The 23,411-nt window shown below is 39.6% G+C and overlaps 1 long non-coding RNA gene across 1 annotated transcript in view; it reads left to right on the top strand.

Moving 5' to 3' along the window:
* Positions 1 to 22,952, top strand: part of LOC113896562 — a 301,000-nt gene extending 278,048 nt beyond the window's left edge. The window contains exon 5 of the long non-coding RNA XR_003512054.1: positions 22,560 to 22,952. This is a non-coding gene — a long non-coding RNA (uncharacterized LOC113896562). The remainder of the gene's footprint in view (positions 1 to 22,559) is intronic.
* The last annotated feature ends 459 nt before the right edge of the window (positions 22,953 to 23,411 follow it).

Raw genomic sequence — 23,411 nt, 5'->3', positions numbered from 1 at the left:
TTATATTAACCATGAGCACAGACTTGTGTGCATGGCTTCCTAGATATGGTGGAGTATGTCATCATTTTTCAAAGCCCTCTTTGGACATCTCATTCCTCTGATTTCCTTTAAAGCGTTTTAATTAGCCTATTATTTAGCTCACCTGTTTTCTAGGGCCTCAGATGTTGAGCTCCATGTTAGGTCAATAAAGATAGCCTTGCTAGTAGGCTTGTCCAGAAAATCACCAGGCAGATTCTCTGATAATGTGGTTTTGAACGTGCTCCAGTCTCATTCTGCTCGCTCGAGTGGTTGCCAGGCCTTTGATTTTTAAGGCTATTGTAGTGCTGGGGAGAGCAAACAAACGGGACAAGTGTAAATGCCATATGCTCACTGTTCTTACCTATGTTCTTAAGTATTCTTAGGGTTTCTATAAGCTTTTAGTTAATTTGCAAAATAATGAAAACATCTATTCTGACAATTTATACCAGTGTTCTTCTTGTTTTTATGGAAGAGAAGATAGATTGTCGAACATGCTTACTCTGCCATCTTTGCTGTCTTTAGTCTTCTACTTCTCATGTTCCTCCTCTTTGGCACTAGTGAAGTTAGGTGTGCTTTCAAAGATAATAAGTAGAATCTCCTTTACTAAGATCAGAGACTTTAGTTCACTGCATGCACCATAGAATGAAGAAGTCAGATTACAAAACAGAATAAACAGGAGAAAGAGAAGATGGTAGCTTGTAAATTAGTTTGAAAATGAGATTATGGAGGACTTGTGGTTATTGCTACTCATGAGGTCTAGGGAAAGTGAAAAATACTGAAAAAGGAAACATTTGGGAATTGAAACTCCAGGGATTTAAAAAATTCCCTATGGTTACTTTTTTAAATTCACTAAAATTGAATTTAGGAGAAAGGTCAAATAGGGAAAGACATTGAACCAAAGTTTTTAAGAAATGAGGGATAGATACACAGATTCGCCTGACAACTGCATTAAGGAGGAGGTAATATATATTTGAGCCAAATAATGTGAGACTCTAGTGGGATATTTCAAAAAAAAAAAAAAAACCCAGTTGGAAGTAGCAGTGAAAAGCAAGGAAGTGACACCCCAGGCCTCTGGTAAAGATGTGGGGGAAGAATCCATAAGGCATCAGAGTAGCACTGACCTCAAGAAAGAGCCAGGTTTCTATGAGAATAAGGTGATGGACATTTTTGTTTGTTTTAGATATTTTAATAAATACTGAAGGCTTTGGGGATTTATATTTACACTGAATTACAGAAAGAGAAAGGGAGTAGAATTGTAGCAAGGTTTTCTTATCCTGCCCCTCTCCAGTTTGATAACAGCTATTTTAATGGTTTCTAGTGACACAAAGAAGGCACTGGCGACCCACTCCAGTACTCTTGCCTGGAGAATCCCAGGGACAGGGGAGCCTGGTGGGCTGCCATCTATGGGGTCGCATAGAGTTGGGCACGACTGAAGTGACTTAGCAGCAGCAGTGACACAAAGGGGCTTCCGTGGTGACTCAGTGGTAAAGAATCTGCCTGCCAAGGCTGAAGGTTCTTGAAGGCAAGATTGAAGACAGAAAGTATGGAGAGTTTGTGGAAGGAGCCCACTGGTCACAGTAAGATGGTTGCAGGATAGCGGGGAGGAGAGGAACTGGGGTAACAGTGATCTATATACAGAGACATGTAGGTGTTAGCGCCTGGAGGAAAATGGGTTCCCAAGGAGTCCTGGGTTTCTTGTGGTGACAGTAGTCACAGGATGATGCACATGAGGGGTGGAGAGTGATGGGGTTTCCTAGGAGTATGAAGAGAGCTAGGGTTTAGGCTTTACTCTTCCTGAAGGCAGGAACTAGTTGAAGTACCTCTTAATGAGAGAATAACATCTTTCCCTGATGGAGGCACCTAGCCTCCCTTTGCCCATCAATTCCCATTCCTGTGTCTGGCTTCAGCATAAGGTTTGATGAAGAAATCTTTACTGACCCCTGCCCCTTTATGAGCTGTACTGGCCTTGCAATCAGTACCTCTTTTTGTATAGTCTTTGCATGTAAGACCAGAGGTCTTCAACTAATTATCAGTCTTCTAAAGTACAGAGAGGAATCTTAACTAAACAATTTCTTATAAGTACTAACCCTCACCATCTGGCCTAGACGGTATCAACCCTTTTCTGCTACAGCATACACAACACGTGGTGTTCCAATGAGTGACGGTTTCCCATGGGCACAATCGCACCTTGATATGGCCTCAGAAACCTTGTAAGTGCTACAGTAATTGACCTATTAATTACATAGCAGTGATCGTTCCCCACTAAATGTTGCTGTGGCATAGGTAATGTCCATTCAGGGTGATTCTCAACATCCTAGCTCTAACTCCATCTCTTTCTCTCTCTGTTTAGAAATGATATCATAGTAAGAGTGGCATAATTGCAGTGATAAACTTGTATCTGCTCTATTGTTTAAATCATTTTCCAATTTTGGTACTTTGCTAGAGGGAAGACTATTCAGGACCTAACTTACAACTGCTTCTGGATATTAGTGTTATGACCATACATTGAGAACTACTGTGCTTGAAAAATTGGGGAGATACATCTGAGAGCCTACCATTGAAGTTTTTCCATTTGTGACCTGTCCTGCTGTAATCAGTAATAAATTCCCTAGGCAGCAAGTATCCTTTTTTACCTTAGAAACATCAAATGAAACATTTTCTTCTATTATGGCAGCTATGAGAATCCATCTTCAGTAGATTTATTTGTTTCTCTGCCCTCATTTTCCACATCTTTAAGATTAGTACATACATCATAGGTTTCTTGTGAGGATTAAGTGAGTTAAAACATACAAAGTACTTAGAACAGTACCTACTACTGAGTAAGTGCTCAAAAAAGGTTAAGATGTATTTCTTATGGGCTACCATTTGCATTTTGCTTTCTTTGGAAATGGAAGGGTTTCATAGAATCTTCCATAGTGTTTATTTGCTCTCTATTTTCCCTGGCTTTATTGAGATATACTTGGCATATCATGTCACATTGTGTAAATTTAAGGTTTACAATGTGATTATATATACACACATATTTATACATGTTTATATATATAGTGAAATATTTACCACAGTGAGGTTAGTTACCTTGTCCTTTACCTCAAATAATTGCTACTTTGTTGTTCTCATGGTGAGAATATTAAAACTCTCATCTCACCATCAACTTTGAAGGATACAATACAGTCATTAAGTGTAGTCACCATGCTGTGCATTAGATCCCCTGAATTTATTCATCTTGTAATTAAAAGTTTTGTATTCTTTGATCAACATCTTTGATCTCTCTTGATAAACAGAAATGGGACTGTTAGCTTTATCCTTGTTATTACTGTTATTATTAAATGACTTTATAGGGTGCTGGCCTAAGCACTTTATGTGTTTTAACTTAATGGATCCTTACAACAACCCTCTGGGGCAAATGATATTATTACCTTAATTTTACAGATGTGAAAAAAAAATGAGGCACGATAAATTTTAGGAACTTACTCAAAATGCTAATAAGTACCCAAGGTGGAATCCATACCCAAGAGTTCTGGCTTCAGGACTGCACACATAACACCTATGCTCCACTGCATCCCACAAGTAAATGTAGACATTACACTGATGGAGTTACAGGTAGTGTTCCCGGTACTAATCCAGGCAGCACACCAACCCTTTTGGAAGATGGGCCTGTGGCTGTGATGGATGTCATTTCCACCATTCTCTAGGTTTGCAGTATTAGGACAGATTAGTTCAACAAACAGTCACTTAGCAATGTTTCTGCTGCTGCTAAGTTGCTTTAGTCGTGTCTGACTCTGTGCAACCCCATAGATAGCAGCCCACCAGGTTCCACCGTCCCTGGGATTCTCCAGGCAAGAACACTGGAGTGGGTTGCCATTTCCTTCTCTAATGCATGAAAGTGAAAAGTGAAAGTGAAGTCGCTCAGTCATGCCCGACTCTTAGAGACCCCATGGACTGCAGCCCACCAGGCTCCTCCGTCCATGGGATTTTCCAGGCAAGAGTACTGGAGTGGGGTGCCATTGCCTTCTCCGAGCAATGTTTCTAGCACTCCCCTAAGCTCTTGGATACAGCCATGAAGAAAACAGACAAAACCATTACTTTCCAGGAACTGGTATTGAGTTGAGGGGTGCACACAGTAAAAAAAAATGGGTAAGTAAATTATGTAGTATGTGAAAGGACAAAAATAGTATGGGAATTATAATGCAGGGAAGAGGAAAAGATTATGCATGAATATAAGTATGTGTGGGGGTGTTCCATTTTAAATAAATTTGTTAGAGGAGGATTAGGGTGGTATCCATGTAGGTGGTGAGTAGTGCTAAGAGTGGATAGATATTGAAGATGGGGCAAATAGGATTTCTTGAAAGATTAGATGTAGAGTGGGAGAGAAACAGAGGAGTCAAAGAGGACCTCATGATTTTGGCTTGAGCAATTCGAAAGGAGTTTTTATCAGCAGAGGTATGGATAATTAGATGGCTCTTATTTGGCCATGAATCATGTGTTGGGGGAAAGTCCCGAGGTACATTTAAGATATGTTGAGTTTGAGATGGCTATTAGACATTCAAATAACATTAAGTAAGAATATGGGTATTGGAAGGGTGTCATGATGGAAATAAAGTCCTAGAGTCATGGCACAAGTAGAAAAGAGAAGTCCTACAGCTCTATACTACTTCTACTTCACTGTGAAAACTTTATGGAGATGAAACCAAGAAGGGATATGTGAAGGAGTGGAGGGCAAAGACAGAAGGAAATGAGGAGAGTGTATTTTTGGAAGCCAAACATAGAAAATGCTTTAAGAGAGAGTAATCAATATCACATGCTACAATGGACAGGGGACCATTAAAGCAGCCCAGTGTCAGAAGTATGGAGATAAAAGCCTAAGTAGGGCTTCTCAGGTGGCGCTAGTGGTAAAGAACCTGCTTGCCAAAGTAGGAGATGCAGGTTCGATCCCTGGGTTGGAAAGATCACCTGGAGGAGGAGGGCATGGCAAACCACTTCAGTATTTTTGTCTGGAGAAGTCCATGGACAGAGAAGCCTGGAGGGCTATGGTCTACAGGTTGCAAAAAGTCAGAAACAACTGAGGCAACTTAGCAGCAGCAAAAGCCTAAGTAGAATGGGTTCAGGAGAAAATCAGAAATGGAGACTAAATATAAAGTCTTTATGAAGTTTTGTTATCAAGGAAAGCATAGCTATGAAGTGGTAACTGGAAGGAAAAATGAGATCAACAGAAGTTCCTTAGGATGAAATAAACTTGTATATGCTGATGGGAAAAGATGCAAAAGAGAAAGGAAAACACATGTCCCAGGAGGGAGTGGAGGAGAAGTGCAGAAGCTGTGTCCCACAAGGCAAGAGGGCATGGGGCCTAGTCCACCAGTGGAGGTGCTGGTCACTGGAGGAAGTAGAGAGAGCTTCTTTCAGGGAAGATGACCCGGGCTCTGGGGCACATTTCCTGGGGTCAAACTCAGCCTCCACAGGTTGTCACTGAATGCCTGTTTGGGGTAAATTATTTAACCTTTGGGGGGCTTGAAAAATACTGAGCACAGGGCTTAATTACCCATCGTTGTGATAAGATAAAGTTAAGCTTAGTTTCACAACAACAACAGCACAATTTTCAGCAGATTTCCTGGATTAACTGTCCTACAGCATGTTTTTCTAAAATTTAATACTCCTCTCTCTGCTGTATTTTCCAATGGCACACACAGATTTGTGTATTTTGCACACTCTTTGCCTTGTACATGACACGCACTGCTCAGGAAGGTAATTATCCCAGCAAACTAAGCTGTGTGAAAAAGATAAACTGCTTAGTGAATTAAAATTGCATATTTTATATAACCCAATGGCACAAGCATCCTTGTTCTGCTTGTTCCATAAATCTCTCCAGGGCATCGATGGCTTTGAGCTTTTCCATCATCACTGTCTTTTCTCTGGTGGTAGAATCTCTATGCCCAAGGTAGAAAGGAATCTTTCTCACTACCAGTAACTTTTCTGGACCAGTGTTAATAACAGAACCAAGTATCTTAGTGAATGAAGTCAGAAGCATTTCTACTGAAGCAGCCTTTCTAGCTGAGCTGCAAACCAAATAATGTTGCTGCTTCTAACTGGTCCAGGAAGTTTTGCAATTGAAATGGGAAAATCACTTGGCGGGGCAGGGTGCTGATCAGATTGTCTATCTGATTGTCAGACAAAATAAGTCCATTTTCTCCTCAATGAGGCAAGAGATATTGCAATTAGAAAGGAGGAAAAATGGCTGTAATTAAGTCACAAAAAGTCTAAAGTCTGTCCCCAGAGATTTTGACTAAGACAGGATGCATTCTTCACTTCCAAAATGAGCAGATTTTCAACTTTCTGAATGCTGAGATGGACAAGGAACTTGATAAACAGTTCCTCTCATTTTAAGGTTCTAAAGTCTACACTTTTTATAGTCCTGTTCTTTCCCCTCTACAAAGCCCATGACTTGCCCCCACTCTAGTAGCCTCAGGAACACCTGCAGGATAGTCCTCATGATTTCACATCTTTACCCTTTCTGTTGACTTGTGATTGCTCTATCTCCTTGCCTTCTTGTTTATTGCACTTTGGTATCTACAGTGGCAGACACACAGTAGGTACTCAATAATTACTGCAAAATGCTTCAAGGTGTTGACACAACCAGTCATTTTATTAAGTCCAATACCTATAAAAGCCTAAAACTCCACTATGAGTTCATTTATGAATCCCCTCCTGTCTAGACTGGAAATGTCCATGACTCTAATCTCCCCATGTGCACAGAGCATCCACACTCCTCCTGTACTCTGAGCCTGGCATATCACTGGTACCAAGGAAGTTATGATTGACCAAATGATTTCTTGAAATGTTCTGGAGGGAGGAGAGTATAGAGATGAGAAGGAGGAATCTGGGAGAGTCTTATCAGCTGAGAGCATATATTTAGTGTTTACAGTCCAAACATGTTATCAGCGCTCTCTACTAAACCTTTATTTTTGCATAGGACTTCCTCACCCTTTCACATTAGCTCTAAATCATAGATTTAATGCTTTGGAATATTCAACACTGAGCTCCATAAAACAAATGTTGACAAACTCATATGGCATGGAGAAGAGGCTCCAGATTGGAAAGTTGACTGAAAGAGTGGCGATGTAGGGACCTGGGTTGTTGGCACTGGAAATGGTGCTCCCTGAGCTGCCAGGAAAGCTGCCGTTATGAGGTAGAAAAGAGAATAGATTGTGGTGGTCTGTTCTAGAAGGAAGAGTTAAGTGGTAGAATTTACAAGAATACAAATCTACAGACATTGAAGGTTGCTTTATGATATAGTGAATTCTGCCAAGGAATTGTTCAAACAAGGTCTAGGTACCAATAACAGAGAAAAACAATCAGAATTGTGGGAGTGATCGTTTAAGATTTTAAGATTTCTTTCAACTTGATAGGCCAATTGCTGAAGAAGTATACATACATAGCTATGATAATTTAAAATGTTGTGATAAATTATTTAAAATCACAGTAAGTATAATTAATTTGTTGTTATTCAGGTGTTGTCATGTATCACTCTTTGTGACCCTGTGGACTGCAACAAGCCAGGCTTCCCTGTTCTTCACCATTTCCTGAAGTTGTTTTTATGCCCCTTTTAAAGATGTGGAAGATAAGTATCAGAGCTGAGATTCAAACCCAAGCATCTGACTCTAGAGCCTACATTGTTAACCACCCCACTTATTCTCCTGGCCTATGAAAGAAAATAATGAGTAACAAGAGCCTGTTATACAGAGTTAAGTCAAAAAGAGAAAAACAAATATCAGTATTAAGGCATATATATGCAATCTAGAAAAATGGTAAAATGATGTGCCTGTTTGCAGGGCAGGAATACAAATGCAGGCACAGAGAGGAGACTTGTGGGCACAGAGAGGAAGGAGATTGTAGCACTGACGTATATTCACTACCGAGTGTAAAATAGCTAGCTAGTGGGAAGCTGCCATATAACAGAGAGCTCAGCCTGTTGCTCTGGAACAACCTAGATGGGTGAGATGGCGGGTGGGTAGCTGGGAGACTCAAGAGGGAGGGGATATATGTATACTTAGGCCAATTCATGTTGTATGGCAGAATTAAAAAAATAAACCAGCAATGAAGCTCTTCCTTTTAAGTTACAATACTCTGAAGACTTCTCTGAGTACAGATATTTTAGCTGAGAACTGGAGAGTAGAAGACAGTTGTGCAAGAGGGGTCAAACCCTTCTAAGACAGGGAACATTGCTTGACACTGAATGAGCGGTAGTCTGCTTCCCAACAGCCAGAAGGAGACACTTGTCCAGGGAGCAAAGTGAGGAAGAAGGAAAGGGATTCACAATAAGGTCAGAGTTTGAGGCTGTGTTCAGGACACACAGGCTGCACTTAAGGGCTTTGGATTATCACCTAGTACAGTGGAAAGGTCTATGACAGGGGAAGGATGGATACCATAACCTGTTTTATGGATGAAGGTGAAATCCCAGTGAAGCAAATACATTTCCTAGGGTTCTTAACAGGCTAATATGAGAGTCAAAGAAAGACTGAGAATATAACCATCCTTGTTGTTAGCCACTGTGATGTGAGGTGGGGGGATGTTTGTTATTGAGGCATAACCAAGCAAAGGCTTCCCAGGTGGCTCAGTGGAGAAGAATCTGATGGCCAGTGCAGGAAATGTGGGTTCAACCCCTGGGTCAGGAAGATCCCACAGACAGAGGAGCCCGGCCATGGGGTCACAAAGAGTCAGACACAACTGAGCACACACACAGCCAAGCAAAAGCTGAGTAGTCCTCTACAAGTACTAGCAGTACCCTCAAGTAACAGAAGAACTGTGAGGAAGAATAGAAAAGTTTGATGTAGGCTAAAAAGGAACTGCATTTTCAAAGACTCTGAGGCAGTAAAAGGTATGGTATATGTATAATATATTGTGGATTGCAAATGGCTAAAGTTTTCTAGTCAAAGGAGAGATTGGCACAAGAGAAAAATGACAAATTAGGGTCGGTCCAGATTCTACAAAGCCTTGAAGGTATTTTAAGAATCTTAATCTTAAAGGCTTTAGGAAGCCAAAATTCAATGAGATAAATATATGTTTACATTACAAATAAAATCAACATTTTCTACCCTAAAATACTGAAAGCTGCACTCATTATAACTCTTTACTCCTAAGTTGTCCAGCATAATTAAAATATCTTCTAAGTAAGCACAATACTGTTAACACATTTAAGCAAATTAAGAATACTTAAGTGTTTGAAAAAATGTAATATTTTGGGGGATTAAATAAAAGGCTCAGTGAGCCTCAGAGAAAAGTAAGCCTGTAATAGAACAAAGATTTTTTTTTAAGCACTATTGGTTTGATAAGAAACCCTTTCATTTAACCCAAGCACAGAGTTCTGACTCTAAGTGTTCACAGAAATCATGTAATTTTAAAACCCTCATTCTTGGTGAGAAGATGTATTTTATATATATATATATTTTATATCACAAGCTATTGATTTACCATTTACAGAGATGGGCCTAGGAATGATATTAATATTTCTAGCTTAGCTCAACTTCATCATTTCTGCGCCACAGCTTGGGGAGTCTCTCTTTTTCCAAGGGCAACAAGGGAATCAACACAGGCCAAGTTCTACCAAGAATCGCTACCTCTCCAGCTAACCCATTTTTAATGTATCAGTCTTAAGTATAGCCCTCCATCAACATGTTTCATCTCTGTCCACTTTCCGGAGGGCTTCAGATGGCATGGTTTATTCCTAGGCATCCATCTTACCTCTGTAACAAGTGGCTAAACCCAGACATAATTTAGAGTCATGGACCTAGTCATGAGGCACTGTTTAAAGCCAGTATTTTATCCATGGGTCCAATGGGAATATTGCTTAAGATAGTTTAATACAGCTGTAGGATCACAGCAATTTATTTTCAGATTCCTGCACCAATGCCCTCTCTTTCACATCCCTAAATGCCACAGCAAGATATCTTTCCTTGAGCCCCAAGAAAAGGCCCATGGTACAGGAGAGAGATGACAACAATCAACCATTGCTATATTACCTACAAATTTCAGTAGCTGTCAGTTTAGCATAATAATACATCAATAAATGCATATGCATTTCAAAATATGCATTGGTTTAGAGGTTTTCTGTCTTCTAGTAGCTCAGAAAGTATATTCAAAACAATTTAATCAGGAATTTTAGACCCTCTATTATGTCTCTTTATGTGCTTTCTCTATTCATGCATTTCTTCTGAATAGTTCTTACTCCTCATGGGCCAACAGCTTTCACCTGTGCTGGAAGGTTAATTGGACATCTCCTGCACTGAATGAGCATCAAATTCAGTATGCCACTCTGGTTTTGTTCAATAACTGATGGTCCCCTGCCACATCAAGTTCAGGACCAGTGGGGGAAAAAACATAGATACAAGACTAGACCCTGAATATTGGCAGAATCCTGATAAAGTTGGATAGGAGAAGGAGCCCTAGGTTCTGGCTGCAAAGTGCAATTTCTAACCCCTTCATACACCCCATGGACTGTAGCCCACCAGGCTCCTCTGTCCATGGGGATTCTCCAGGCAAGAATACTGGAGTGGGTTGCCATTCCCTTCTGCAGGGGATCTTCCTGACCCAGGGATGGAACCCAGGTCTCCTGCATTGCAGGCAGATTCTTTACTACCCAGTCACATGCCAAGTAGCACCAACACTGCAGGCTGTTTCAACAGCACTAACGTGCTTGAGTTAAAGCCAAAGCCTACACAGGAGGAGTAGCACATGTGCAATGTACATATGTGTACGTATATATGCACACATGCAGATCTCAAGACAACAGATCAAGAAAGACAGCCAAGCACTTTCCAAATTTCTTCCCCTATCTCAATAGGAGAGGAGATGACTTGAAACTGAGGCAGGATCAAGGTGGTGGAATAGGGGATCCAGAGCTTACCAACACAACTCCTCCCCATCATGAACACAACGAAACTACAACTACTTGTAGAGCAGCTTTCTCTGAGAACAACCTGATGACTAGCAGAACAGCTCTCCCACAACCAAGATTGTAAAGAAAGAACCATATAGAGTATGGCAGGAGGAGAGAAGTGATCTAGGAAATAAACCCCTGGTGGGGGACCTAGAAGAGGAGAGAGTTACCACAGACTCTCATATCCTCCATAAAAGGCAAGAGGTTCAAGCCCCATATTGGGCATCCCAGCCCTGGGAAGGAGCCTCCCTGGGGCTTACCAAAGGGATGTAGGGAACCAAGACTTTGCTCCTAAGAGAGCACACACACACTTGTTGCTTCCAGTCCTGGAACAAAGGGAGCAGACTGAAAACTGCCTGACTGTCCCGGTGGTCCTTCCAGAAGCCCCCAGCACACCCTGCAGTGTGCACCAGGCTCAGTCCTGCTTCAGCCCCTCCTGCTCTGGCACTGCTCCTGACCAAGGTAGAGGCTGCCACCACAGGCGCTGAAAAGTGAAAGTGTTAGCTGCTTAGTCATGTCCAACTCTTTGCGATCCCGTGGACTGTAATCTGCCAGGCTCCTCTATCCATGGGATTCTCCAGGCAAGAATACTCAGGTGGGTGGCTGTGCCCTCTTCCAGGGGATCTTCCCAACCCAAGGATCTAACCAAGGGCACCACACATACTGAGGAGAAACATAACTTACTGGGAACTGCTCTTCTCATACCTTAGGTCCCAATCCCACCCCTAATCAAGGCAGAGACATCACTACATAGAGGAGAAACAAGGATGGCTTATCTCCAGCCCCATCCTCAGTCAAGTCTGAGACCCTCCCCTCCACCACCCTATGAAGAAGCCAGACTCCCTCACAGCCCCTATTCCAGCCCCTCGGGCCCTGACCCCAGCCCCCAACAGGCAGTGACCACCATCAAACACCCCTGGTTCACACCAGGCTCCTGTGCTAGCTCCTCTGATCTCAGCCATGCACCACCCCTACCAAGTTGGCAGTCATCAGCACACCCCCAGCAATGAAATACAGCCCATGCTCACTTCAGGTACAGCTTTCCCACTAAAAACCACTAGGCTCACGAGATTGCATAGGCACACTCCCATACGAGGACACGTCTTCAGGATCAGGATAGGTAAGAGTTTTACCTTACAGACAGAGGTATCATACAGACAGAGAAAGTCCAACAACATGAGAAGCAGAGGAATAGCTTCCAGAGGAAAACCATCATAAAATGAGAGCTAAAACCTAATGAATTAGAGATAAATAATGTACTTAATTGGTGATGGACAGGGAGGCCTGGTGTGCTGCAGTCCATGGGGTCGCAAAGAGTCGGACACAACTGAGCAACCAAACTGAATTTACCTAATAAAGAGTTCAAGAGGCATAAAAATATACAGTGAACTCAGGAAATGAATAGAACCACACAATGAGAGCTTAAAGAACTAGGAAACTTACCTTGAAACAATAAGCAATCAGAGCAGAAGACTAAAAGAATTAAAATGAAAAGTATACTAGAAGGACTTCACAGCGGATTACATGACGCAGAAGAATGCGTGAACAACCGGAAAAACAAAATAGCAGAAATCACCCAAATAGAAGAGGGAGAAAAAAGATAGTGTAGGGGACTCTGGGGACAACATCAATCATACTAACATCTGTATCATAGGGCTCACAGAAGAAGAAAGGGGCAGGAAATGTATTTGATGAAATTACGGCTGAAAACTTCCCTAGCCTGAAGGAGGAAACAGATATCCTGGTTCAGGAAGCATAGAGAGTCTGAAACAAGGTTAACTAAAGAGACCCACACCAAGACATAGCATAATTGAAAGGGCAAAAGTTAAAGAGAGAATTTTAAAGGTGTCAAGAAAGAGCAAAGAGCCACATACAAGGGAACCAACATAAGACTATTGGCTGATTTTTCAGCAGAAACTTTGTGGGCCAGACGGGAGTGGCATGATATATTTAAAGGGATGAAAGGAAAAAATCTGCAACCGAGATACTCTGCTCAGCATGGTTTTCAATCAGAATTGAAAGATAAAGAGTTTCCCAGACAAGCAAAAAGAGTTCATCACCACTTTTAGGCCTTACAGGAAATGGAAAAGGTCTTCTTGAAGCAAAAAGGAAAAGGCTATAAGAGGCTGTAAGAAAATATATGAAAGACAGTTATCTCACTGGTAAAGGTAAATATATAGTAAAGGCAGTTAAGCTATTGTAAGGGTTAAACACAAAAAACTGTAAAATCAAATATAACTCCAGTAAACACTTAAAGGATATCTGTAAAGATGTAAAATATAATGCTAAAACATAAAACACGGTAAAGATGTAGTGCTTTTAGAATGTGTTTGACCTTATTTAAAGCAAGCAGATAGTAACCGGTTGATATATATATAAACCTTTTTGTCAGTACCATTCAAAAACCTACACTAGATGCACACAGACACACACACAACAAACACAGAGAGGAACCCAAATACAAATCTAAAGAAAATCATCAATCCATAGGGAAGAGGCTGAAAGAACAGAGAAGAACCACACACACACACACACACAAAAACAGTGGGAAAATAAGTAACAAAATAGCAAAATCACATAACTACGAACAATCACTTTAAATGTCAGTGGAATAAATGCTCCAATCAAAAAGTAGAGGGTGCATGAATGGATAAAAAGTAACACCCAGTTGTATATTGTCTGTAAAGGCTCACTTTACAGCTAAAGACACACAGAATGAAAATGAAGAGATGTAAAAAGATATTCCACGTAAATGGAAATAAAAAGAAACCTGAAGTATGAATATTTATGTCAGACAAAACAGACTTTAAAACAAAGCCTATAACAAAAGACAAAGAAGATTTTATATAATGATAAAGGAGATCTCTTCAAGAAAATTAGAGATACCAAGGGAACATTTCATGCAAAGATGGGCTCAATAAAGGATACAAATGGTATGGACCTAACAGAAGCAGAAGATATTAAGAAGAGGTGGCAAGAATACACAGAAGAACTGTACAAAAAAGATCTTCACAACCAAGATAATCACAATGGTATGATCACTCACCTAGAGCCAGACATCCTGGAATGTGAAGTCAAGTGGACCTTAGAAAGCATCACTATGAACAAAGCTAGTGGAGGTGATGGAATTCCAGTTGAGCTATTTCAAATCCTGAAAGATGATGCTGTGAAAGTGCTGCACTCAATATGCCAGCAAATTTGGAAAACTCAGCAGTGGCCACAGGACTGGAAAAGGTCAGTTTTCATTCCGATCCCACAGAAAGGCAATGCCAAAGAATGCTCAAACTACCGCACAATTGCACGCATCTCACACGCTAGTAAAGTAATGCTCAAAATTCTCCAAGCCAGGCTTCAGCAGTACGTGAACCGTGAACTTCCAGATGTTCAAGCTGGTTTTAGAAAAGGAAGAGGAACCAGAGATCAAATTGCCAACATCTTCTAGATCATGGAAAAAGCAAGAGAGTTCCAGAAAAGCATCTATTTCTGCTTTATTGACTATGCCAAAGCCTTTGACTGTGTGGAGCACAATAAACTGTGGAAAATTCTGAAAGAGATGGGAATACCAGACCACCTGATCTGCCTCTTGAGAAACCTATATGCAGGTCAGGAAGCAACAGTTAGAACTGGACATGGAACAACAGACTAGTTCCAAATAGGAAAAGGAGTATGTCAAGGCTGTATATTGTCACCCTGCTTATTTAATTTATATGCAGAGTACATCATGAGAAACGCTGGGCTGGAGGAAGCACAAGCTGCAATCAAGATTTCTGGGAGAAATATCAATAACCTCAGATACGAAGATGACACCACCCTTATGGCAGAAAGTGAAGAGGAACTAAAAAGACTCTTGATGAAAGTGAAAGTGGACAGTGAAAAAGTTGGCTTAAAGCTCAATATTCAGAAAACAAAGATCATGGCATCTGGTCCCATCACTTCATGGGAAATAGATGGGGAAACAGTGGAAACAGTGTCAGACTTTATTTTTTTGGGCTCCAAAATCACTGCAGATGGTGACTGCAGCCATGAAATTAAAAGACGCTGACTCCTTGGAAGGAAAGTTATGACCAACTTAGATAGCATATTCAAAAGCAGAGACATTACTTTGCCAACAAACATCCATCCAGTCAAGGCTATGTTTTTTCCAGTGGTCATGTATGGATGTGAGAGTTGGACTGTGAAGAAGGCTGAGTGCTGAAGAATTGATGCTTTTGAACTGTGGTGTTGGAGAAGACTCTTGAGAGTCCCTTGGACTGCAAGGAGATCCAACCAGTCCATTCTGAAGGAGATCAGCCCTGGGTGTTCTTTGGAAGGAATGATGCTAAAGTTGAAACTCCAGTACTTTGGCCACCTCATGCGAAGAGTTGACTCATTGGAAAAGACTCTGATGCTGGGAGGGCTTGGGGGCAGGCGGAGAAGGGGACGACAGAGGATGAGATGGCTGGATGGCATCCCTGACTCAATGGACATGAGTCTCAGTGAACTCTGGGAATTGGTGATGGACAGGGAGGCCTGGTGTGCTGTGATTCATGGGGTCGCAAAGAGTCAGACATGACTGAGCGACTGAACTGAAATGAAAGGAGTTGGTCCACGAAGAAGGTATTACTTTCGTGAACCTATACGCCTGATATAAGAGCCTAAATGTAAAGCAAATGTGAACTTACATAATGGGAGAAATTGACAGTAACACATTAGTAGTACAGGACTTTTACATCAATGGATAGATCATCCAGACAGAAAATCAATAAGGAAACAGTGGCCTTCAAAAACATATGCAACCCCAATAGACTTAATAGATATATATACAATACACCCCAAATCAGTAGAACATACATTCTTTTCAAGTGCACATAGAATTTTCTCCAGGATAGAGCACATGCTAGGCCAGAAATCAAGTCTTAATAAATTTAAGAAGATTGAAATTATATTAAACATCTTTGTTGACCATAATGATATGAAACTAGAAACCAATTACAGGAATAAAAATAGGGAAGGAACCCAAAGCATGTGGAGACTAAAACAACATGCCACTAAAAAAAAAAATGGGTCACTGAAAAAATAAAGAGGAAATCAGATACCCTGAGACAAATGAAAATAGAAACAAAATTTCCCCAAATCCATAGAACTCAGCAAAGTAGTTCTAAGACATAAGTTTATAGTGACAAAGGGCTACCTCAAGAAACAAGACAAATCTCAATAACCCACCTTTCCATTTAAAGGAATTAAGAGAAAAAGGAGACCAAACAAAGCCCAAAGTCAACAGAAGGAAGGAAATAATAAAAATTATAGAGGAAATAAAATATAAGATGCCATTTTTCCCCTCCCAAAAGAAAAAAAAAAGGTAAAAGGTCAATAGAAATTACAGCTGGTCTTGGAAAAGATAAACAAAATTGACAGATCTTTAGCTAGACTCATTAAGCGAAAAAGAGAGAAGTCTCAAACAAAAATATAAATTAAACAGTTAAAGTTATATCCAATATAACAAATATATTAGCAATCATAACAGAGAACTATGAGCAGTTACACACCAACATGTTGGACAGCCCAGAAGAAATAGATAAATCCTAGAAACATAGTTTTCTAAGACTGAATCATAAAGAAATAGAAAATGTCAATAGACTAATTAGTAGTATTTAAATTGAATCAGTAATAAAAAAAATCACAACAAATGAAAGTTCAGGATCAGATGGCTTCACAATGGAATTCTAGCAAACATTTAAAGAGTCAATACCTATCCTTCATGAACCATTCCAAGAAATTGAAGAGGAGGAAATAAGTCCAAACTCATTCTACAAACCCAGCATTATTATCCTAATATCAAAACCAGACCAACACACTACAAAGAAAATAATAGGTCAATATGCCAACAGTTTTGCCAAAAGAACACCCTCTTCCAACAACACTAGAGATGACTCTATACATGGACATTATCAGCTGGTCAATAACACAATCAGATTGATTATATTCTTTGTAGCCAAAGATGAAACTCTATATAGTCAGCAAATAAGACTGAGAGCTGACTGTGGCTCAGATTATAAATTGCTGCTGCTGCTGCTGCTGCTAAGTCACTTCAGTTGTGTCCGACTCTGTGTGACCCCATAGATGGCAGCCCACCAGGCTCCCCTGTCCCTGGGATTCTCCAGGCAAGAACACTGGAGTGGGTTGCCATTGCCTTCTCTGATTATAAACTACTTATTTCAAAATTGACTTGTACGTGAAGAAAGTATTGAAAACCACTAGGCCATTCAGGTATGGCCTAAATTAAATCCCTTGTGATTATACAGTGGAAGTGACAAATAGATTCAAGGGATTAGATATGATAGACAGAGTGCCTGAAGAACTATGGACAGAGGTTCATAAAATTGTACAGGAGGCAGTGATCAAGAACATCCCCAAGAAAAAGAAATGCAAAAAGGCAAAATGGTTCTCTGATGAGGCCTTACAAATAGTTGAGAAAAGAAGACAAGCAAAAGGCAAAGAAGAAAAGGAAAAATATACCCATTTGAATTCAGAGTTCCAAAGAATAGCCAGGAGATACAAGAAAACCTTTTAAAAGAACAATGCAAAAAAATAGAGGAAAACAAAAGAATAGGAAAGCCTAGAGATCTCTTCAAGAAAATTATAGATACCAAGGGAATATTTCATGCAAAGATTGGCACAATAAAGGACAGAATGGTATGGACCTAACAGAAGCAAACGATATTAAGAAGAGGTGGCAAGAATACACAGAAGAACTGTACACAAATGATCATCATGACCAGATAACCATGATGGTGTGATCACTCAGACTTCCTGGAGTGCAAAGTCAAGTGAACCTTAGGAAGCATCACTATGAACAGAACTAGTGGAGGTGATGGAATTCCAGTTGAGCTATTTCAACTCCTAAAAGATGATGCTGTGAAAGTGCCACACTCAATATGCCAGCAAACTTGGAAAACTCAGCAGTGGCCACAGGACTGGAAAAGGTGTTTTCATTCCAATCCCAAAGAAAGGCAATGCCAAAGAATGTTCAAACTGCCACACCATTGCACTCATTTCATACACTAGCAAGGTCATGCTCAAAATCCTTCAAGCTAGGTTTCAATAGTATGTCAACCAAGAACTTTCAGATGTACAAGCTGGATTTAGAAGAGGCAGAGGAACCAGCGATCAAATTTCCAACATCCATGGGATCATAGAACAAGCAAGAGAATTCTAGAAAAACATCTGCTTTACTGACTATGCTAAAGCCTTTGACTGTGTGGATCACAAGAGAATGTGGAAAATTCTGTAAGAAATGGGCATACCAGACCACCTTACTTACCTCCTGAGAAATTTTGTATGCAGGTCAAGAAGCAACAGTTAGAATTGGACATGAAACAACAGACTGGTTCCAAATGGGGAAAGGAGTAAGTCAAGGCTGTATATTGTTACCCTGCTTATTTGACTTATATGCAGAGTGCATCATGTGAAATGCCAGGCTGCATGAAGCACAAGCTGAAGTCAAGATGCTGAGAGAAATATCAATAACCTCAGATATGCAAATGACAGTACCCTAATGGCAGACATTGAAGAGGAACTAGAGTCTCTTGATGAAGGTAAAACAGAAGAGTGAAAGAGCTAGCATGAAACTCAACATTCAAAAAGTCAAGATCATGGTATCCAGTCCCATTACTTCATGAGAAACAGATGGGATAACAATGGAAACAGTGACAGACTTTATGTTCTTCATTTTCACCATCTGAAGATGGTGACTGCAGCCATGAAATTAAAAGACGCTTGCTCTTTGGAAGAAAAGCTATGACCAACCTAGACAGCATATTAAAAACCAAGACATTATTTTGCTGACAAAGGCCTCTATAGTCAAAGCTATGATTTTTCCATTAGTCATGTATGGATGTGAGAGTTGGACCATAAAAAAGGCTGAGCCCCAATTGATGCCTTTGAATGGTAATGCTGGAGAAGACACTTAAGAGTCCTTTGGACAGCAGGGAGATCAAACCAGTCAATCCTAAAAGAAATCAACCCTGAATATTCATTGGAAGACTGATGGTGAAGCTGGAGCTCCATTACTTTGGCCACCTGATGCAAAGATCCAATTCATTGGAAAAGACCCTGATGCTGGGAAAGATTGAAGGCAGGAGGAGAAGGAGACGACAGAGGATGAGATGGTTGCATGGCATCACTGACTCAATGGACATGAGTTTAGCAAATTCTGGGAGTTGGTGAAGGACAGAGAAGCTTGGTGTCCTTCAGGCCATGGAGTCACAAAAGTTGGAGATAACTGAGGGGACTGAACAACAATAATCCTGGATGAACACAGACAAAAAAATCCTCAGCAAAATATTAGCAAACAGAATTCCACAATGCATAAATAGGATCCTATACCACGATCAAGTGGGATTTATTCCAGGTCCACAAGGATGTTTAAACATATGCAAAATCAATCAATGCAATACACTACAGTAACAAAAGGAAAGATAAAAACACATAATTTCCTCAATGTATGAGGAAAAGCATTTGACAAAATTCAACATCCATCCATGCTAAAAATTCTCACCAAAGTGCATATAGAGGGAACATATCTCAATATATTAAATCCTTTTAAAACAAACCCACAGCTAACATCATACTCAATGGTGAAAGGCTTTCCAGCCTTTCCTCTAAATTCAGCAATAAAACAAAGATGACCATTACCATCACTTCTATTTAACATAATATTATAAAAGTCCTAGTCACAGTAACTAGGGAAGTAAAAGAAATAAAACACAAATTGGAAGGGAAGAAGTAAAATTGTCACTCTTTGCAGATGACATGATGCTATAATATATTTAGAAAACCCTAAATTCTCCACCAAAAAAATTTTAGAATAAATAAACTCAGCTAAGTTTCAGGATACAATATATAGAAATCTGTTACTTTTCTATACAGTAATAATGAAATATCAGAAAGAAAACAATTTCATTTATAATCAAATCAAAAGTATTTGATTATAAGCAAATAAAAAAGAGTATATGTAGGAATACTCAAAAACTGTAAGACACTGCTAAAATAAATTGAAGATGACACAAATAAATGGAAAGATATTCTGTTTTCATGGATTGGAAGAATTAATATTGTTAAAATATCCCGGGACATGAGGGAGAGAGGGGATACACACGCACACACACACACACACGTAATTACAACTAATTCACATAGTTTTACTGCAGAAACCAACACAAAATTGTAAAGCAATTTTCCACTGATTAAAAAATTTAAAAAGCTAAAAAACTATCCTTACTATCTATAGATTTAATGCAGTCCCTATTAAAATACTCATGACATTTTTAACAGAATTAGAACCAATAATATTAACATTTGTGTAGGACCACAAAAGACCCTGAATAGTCAAAGCAATCTTGAGAAAAAAGATCAGAGACAGAGGTATTACACTCCCTGACTTCAGACTATACTACAGAACTACAGTAATCATCACAGTATGAAATGGCACAAAGAGACACACACAGATCAATGGAACAGAACAGAACCCAGAAAGAATCCCACATTTGGCCAATTACTCTACTACAAAGGGAGCATGAATATACAATAGGGAAAAGACAGGGTCTTCAATAAGTGCTATTGGGAAATATGGTCAGCTACATGTAAAAGAGTGAAACTAGAACCTTTTCTCACTCCTCATACAAAAATAAACTCAAAGTGGATTAAAGACCTAAATGTAAGACTGGAAATTATAAAACTCTTAGAATAAAATAGATGCAATACACTCATTGACATTGGTCTTAACACAGCTGGGTGATCTGACCTTAGGAGAGTTCTTTAACCTGAGTTTCAACTTTCTTATTTTTAAATATAGAAAATAATAGTACCACATCATTATAATGAGGGTTAAATGAAATACTGCCAATAAAATTGTTAAAAGAGGACCAGGCACATATGGTAATTTTTTTCTTTTTTTACATTATCACTCTTTATAATTACTATAAAGTAATGACTTTTGAATTTAGAAAAAAATTCAGGGGCAATGCCTATAGCATTATCCTATTTTTATAAAATTGTATGTGTACACATGCATATGTTTTTCTATGTTTTGATTGTAGATAAAAGTATAACATGATAAATACCAAACTATTAACACAGGTTAGGTGTCTCAGATGGTAAAGAAGTCGCCTACAATGTGGGAGACCAGGGTCCTATCCCTGGGTTGGGAATACCCCCTAGAGAAGGGCATGTCAACCCACTCCAGTATTCTTGCCTGGAGAATGCCAGAAGACAGAGGAGCCTGGTAGGCTACAATCCATGGGGTCACAAAGAGTAGGACATGATTGAGTGATTAGCAACACATCCAAGAAGAACTGCTTGGGGTTAGGGGAGAATGGTAGGTAATATCCCCTTTTCTTTCTTTTTTTTAATATAAATTTATTTATTTTAATTGGAGGCTAATTACAATATTGTATTGGTTTTGCCATACATCAACATGGCTCCACCACGGGTGTACACGTGTTCCTCTTTTCTTAATACATCAACATCTTGTTTGATTATTTACAATGAGCATGTACTTTTTTCCAATTAAAGAAAGTCTCCAAATTCAGTATCCACTTATTTTATATTTGCATTTTTAGAGTTATCAAATTCTGAAAATTAGAAGTGTTAATTGCCTACTCAAAAAGCTTTACCTACAGAAAGACATCTGAATACAGTAGTACGTTTTTACAAAACCCTTTCTAAGCCAGCAATTCAATTTGCTCCTTTAATCTCTCCTATTACCATTGATTACTTTCAAATCATCACTCACACTGTTTTCCGCCTCATAATGCAGGACATTGAGTATTCCATGATGGAATATTCATGCCACATGATGTGCTGTTTCCTCTGCCCTTAAATGCCCTTCCCTAATTCTTGGTCTTGTGACTGTGTGATCCCACTTCTTTTTTATACACTATGAGAAAATGTGATTTTCTACCAGTAGGTTTCATCCTGCTGCTTCTATTCCCAGTTACCTTACCTCTTCTAAACTATGACCATACATGACACTGATTGGTTTGGGAGCTGTTTTACGTTAGATTCCAGGCCCTTCTAAGACTCTAGTGCTACTCACTTTGATTTCTCATTGAGCCTTGTTTCTCTCTGGAGTCTTGCAGATTAAGTCTGTATGACTGTTACTGATGATCAAGTCAGATTAATTACCGGGATAAGTCTGAGCTACTCCATGGCATCAAGGAAAGTGTAATCTAATTATTTTTATAAATGTGAATATTCTTTTGCTTATAAAATATCACCAAACCAGTTAACCTGTCAATGACAAGTATGGTTGTTGTAGAAAAATTTTTTTCTGGGCAATCAATGGGGAATTAGAGAGGGTAGAGGAGTATAAGTGGGGTGTGCCGTGATAGAAAATACACCATTACCATCTGATTTTCAATGTCCTTTTTAAAGAGCAATTTTCATTTTTTTATAAACAGAAAGATAATTTTTAAAAGCCTGTAGCCAAATATTAATTAAGTTCAATGTATTTTTTATTATGATTAGTCCTGTTTGGGTCCTGTTTAAGAATTCTTTGCTACCTGCTCACCTCAAGGTCATGAAGAATCTCCTATATATTATTTTCTCTAAACTTGATTGCTTTTTACTTTTCCAGACCCAGGGCCACAGGCCCACTGACCCTCTTGATGGGCAGAGGAACCACCTGGAGGAAGCTGGCTTGGAGAAAACTGAGGCTCAATGTCCTTTACAGCTGAGAATGAAAAATGTGCTGCCCTGTCAAGAAAGGATGCTGCAGCTGTCTAGCCATCAGCCAGTACTGTGGCCTGGCTGGTGAGCCCTGAGGGACTCCAGTATGGAGACCAATGGGTAGACTATTGCCAAGCCTTCAGCCACTGCAGACACTCCCAGTGGTGCATCCTGAGGGGATTCAGGATGGAAAAGAACAAGATACTGGCATTGGATAGCTAAGGTGCATAGCAAAGGAATGATTTCATTAAGCCCAGATTCTTGTTTTGTTTCTTCCGCTACAAGAAAAAAGCTAAATTCATTCATGTGAGATGCTTAGTTTTCTCTAATAGTAAGCTTTTGATGTTCTGACTACCTGCTTTTGTTGCAAAATTCTTATATATCCATCAGAACAGTACCTCAGAGCTATCTGAGAGGCTGTCTCCTGGGCTTGAGCCCTCAAAAAGTCTGCTGAATAAAACAATTCTCAACTTAAATAAATAAATAATAAGGAAAAAAAACTGTGAAAAACACAAATATGTGGAGGCTAAACAATACGCTAGCAAACAACCAATGGATCACTGAAGAAAATCAAAAGGAAAAAAAAAATACCTAGAGACAAATGAAAACCAAAGCACAATGATCCAAAACCTGTGGGACTCAACAGAAGCAGTTCTAACAGGGAAGTTTATAGTGATACAGTGTTATCTCAGGGAAAAGAAAAATCTCAAACAACCTAATCTTACACCAAAACAACTAGAGAAAAACAAACAAAACCCAA

Source organism: Bos indicus x Bos taurus, chromosome 7 (genome assembly GCF_003369695.1).
Source record: "Bos indicus x Bos taurus breed Angus x Brahman F1 hybrid chromosome 7, Bos_hybrid_MaternalHap_v2.0, whole genome shotgun sequence".
In the NCBI taxonomy this organism is placed as follows: Eukaryota; Metazoa; Chordata; class Mammalia; order Artiodactyla; family Bovidae; genus Bos; species Bos indicus x Bos taurus.
Note: the sequence above shows the minus strand (reverse complement) of the source record. Positions and strands in the feature narration are given on the sequence as shown.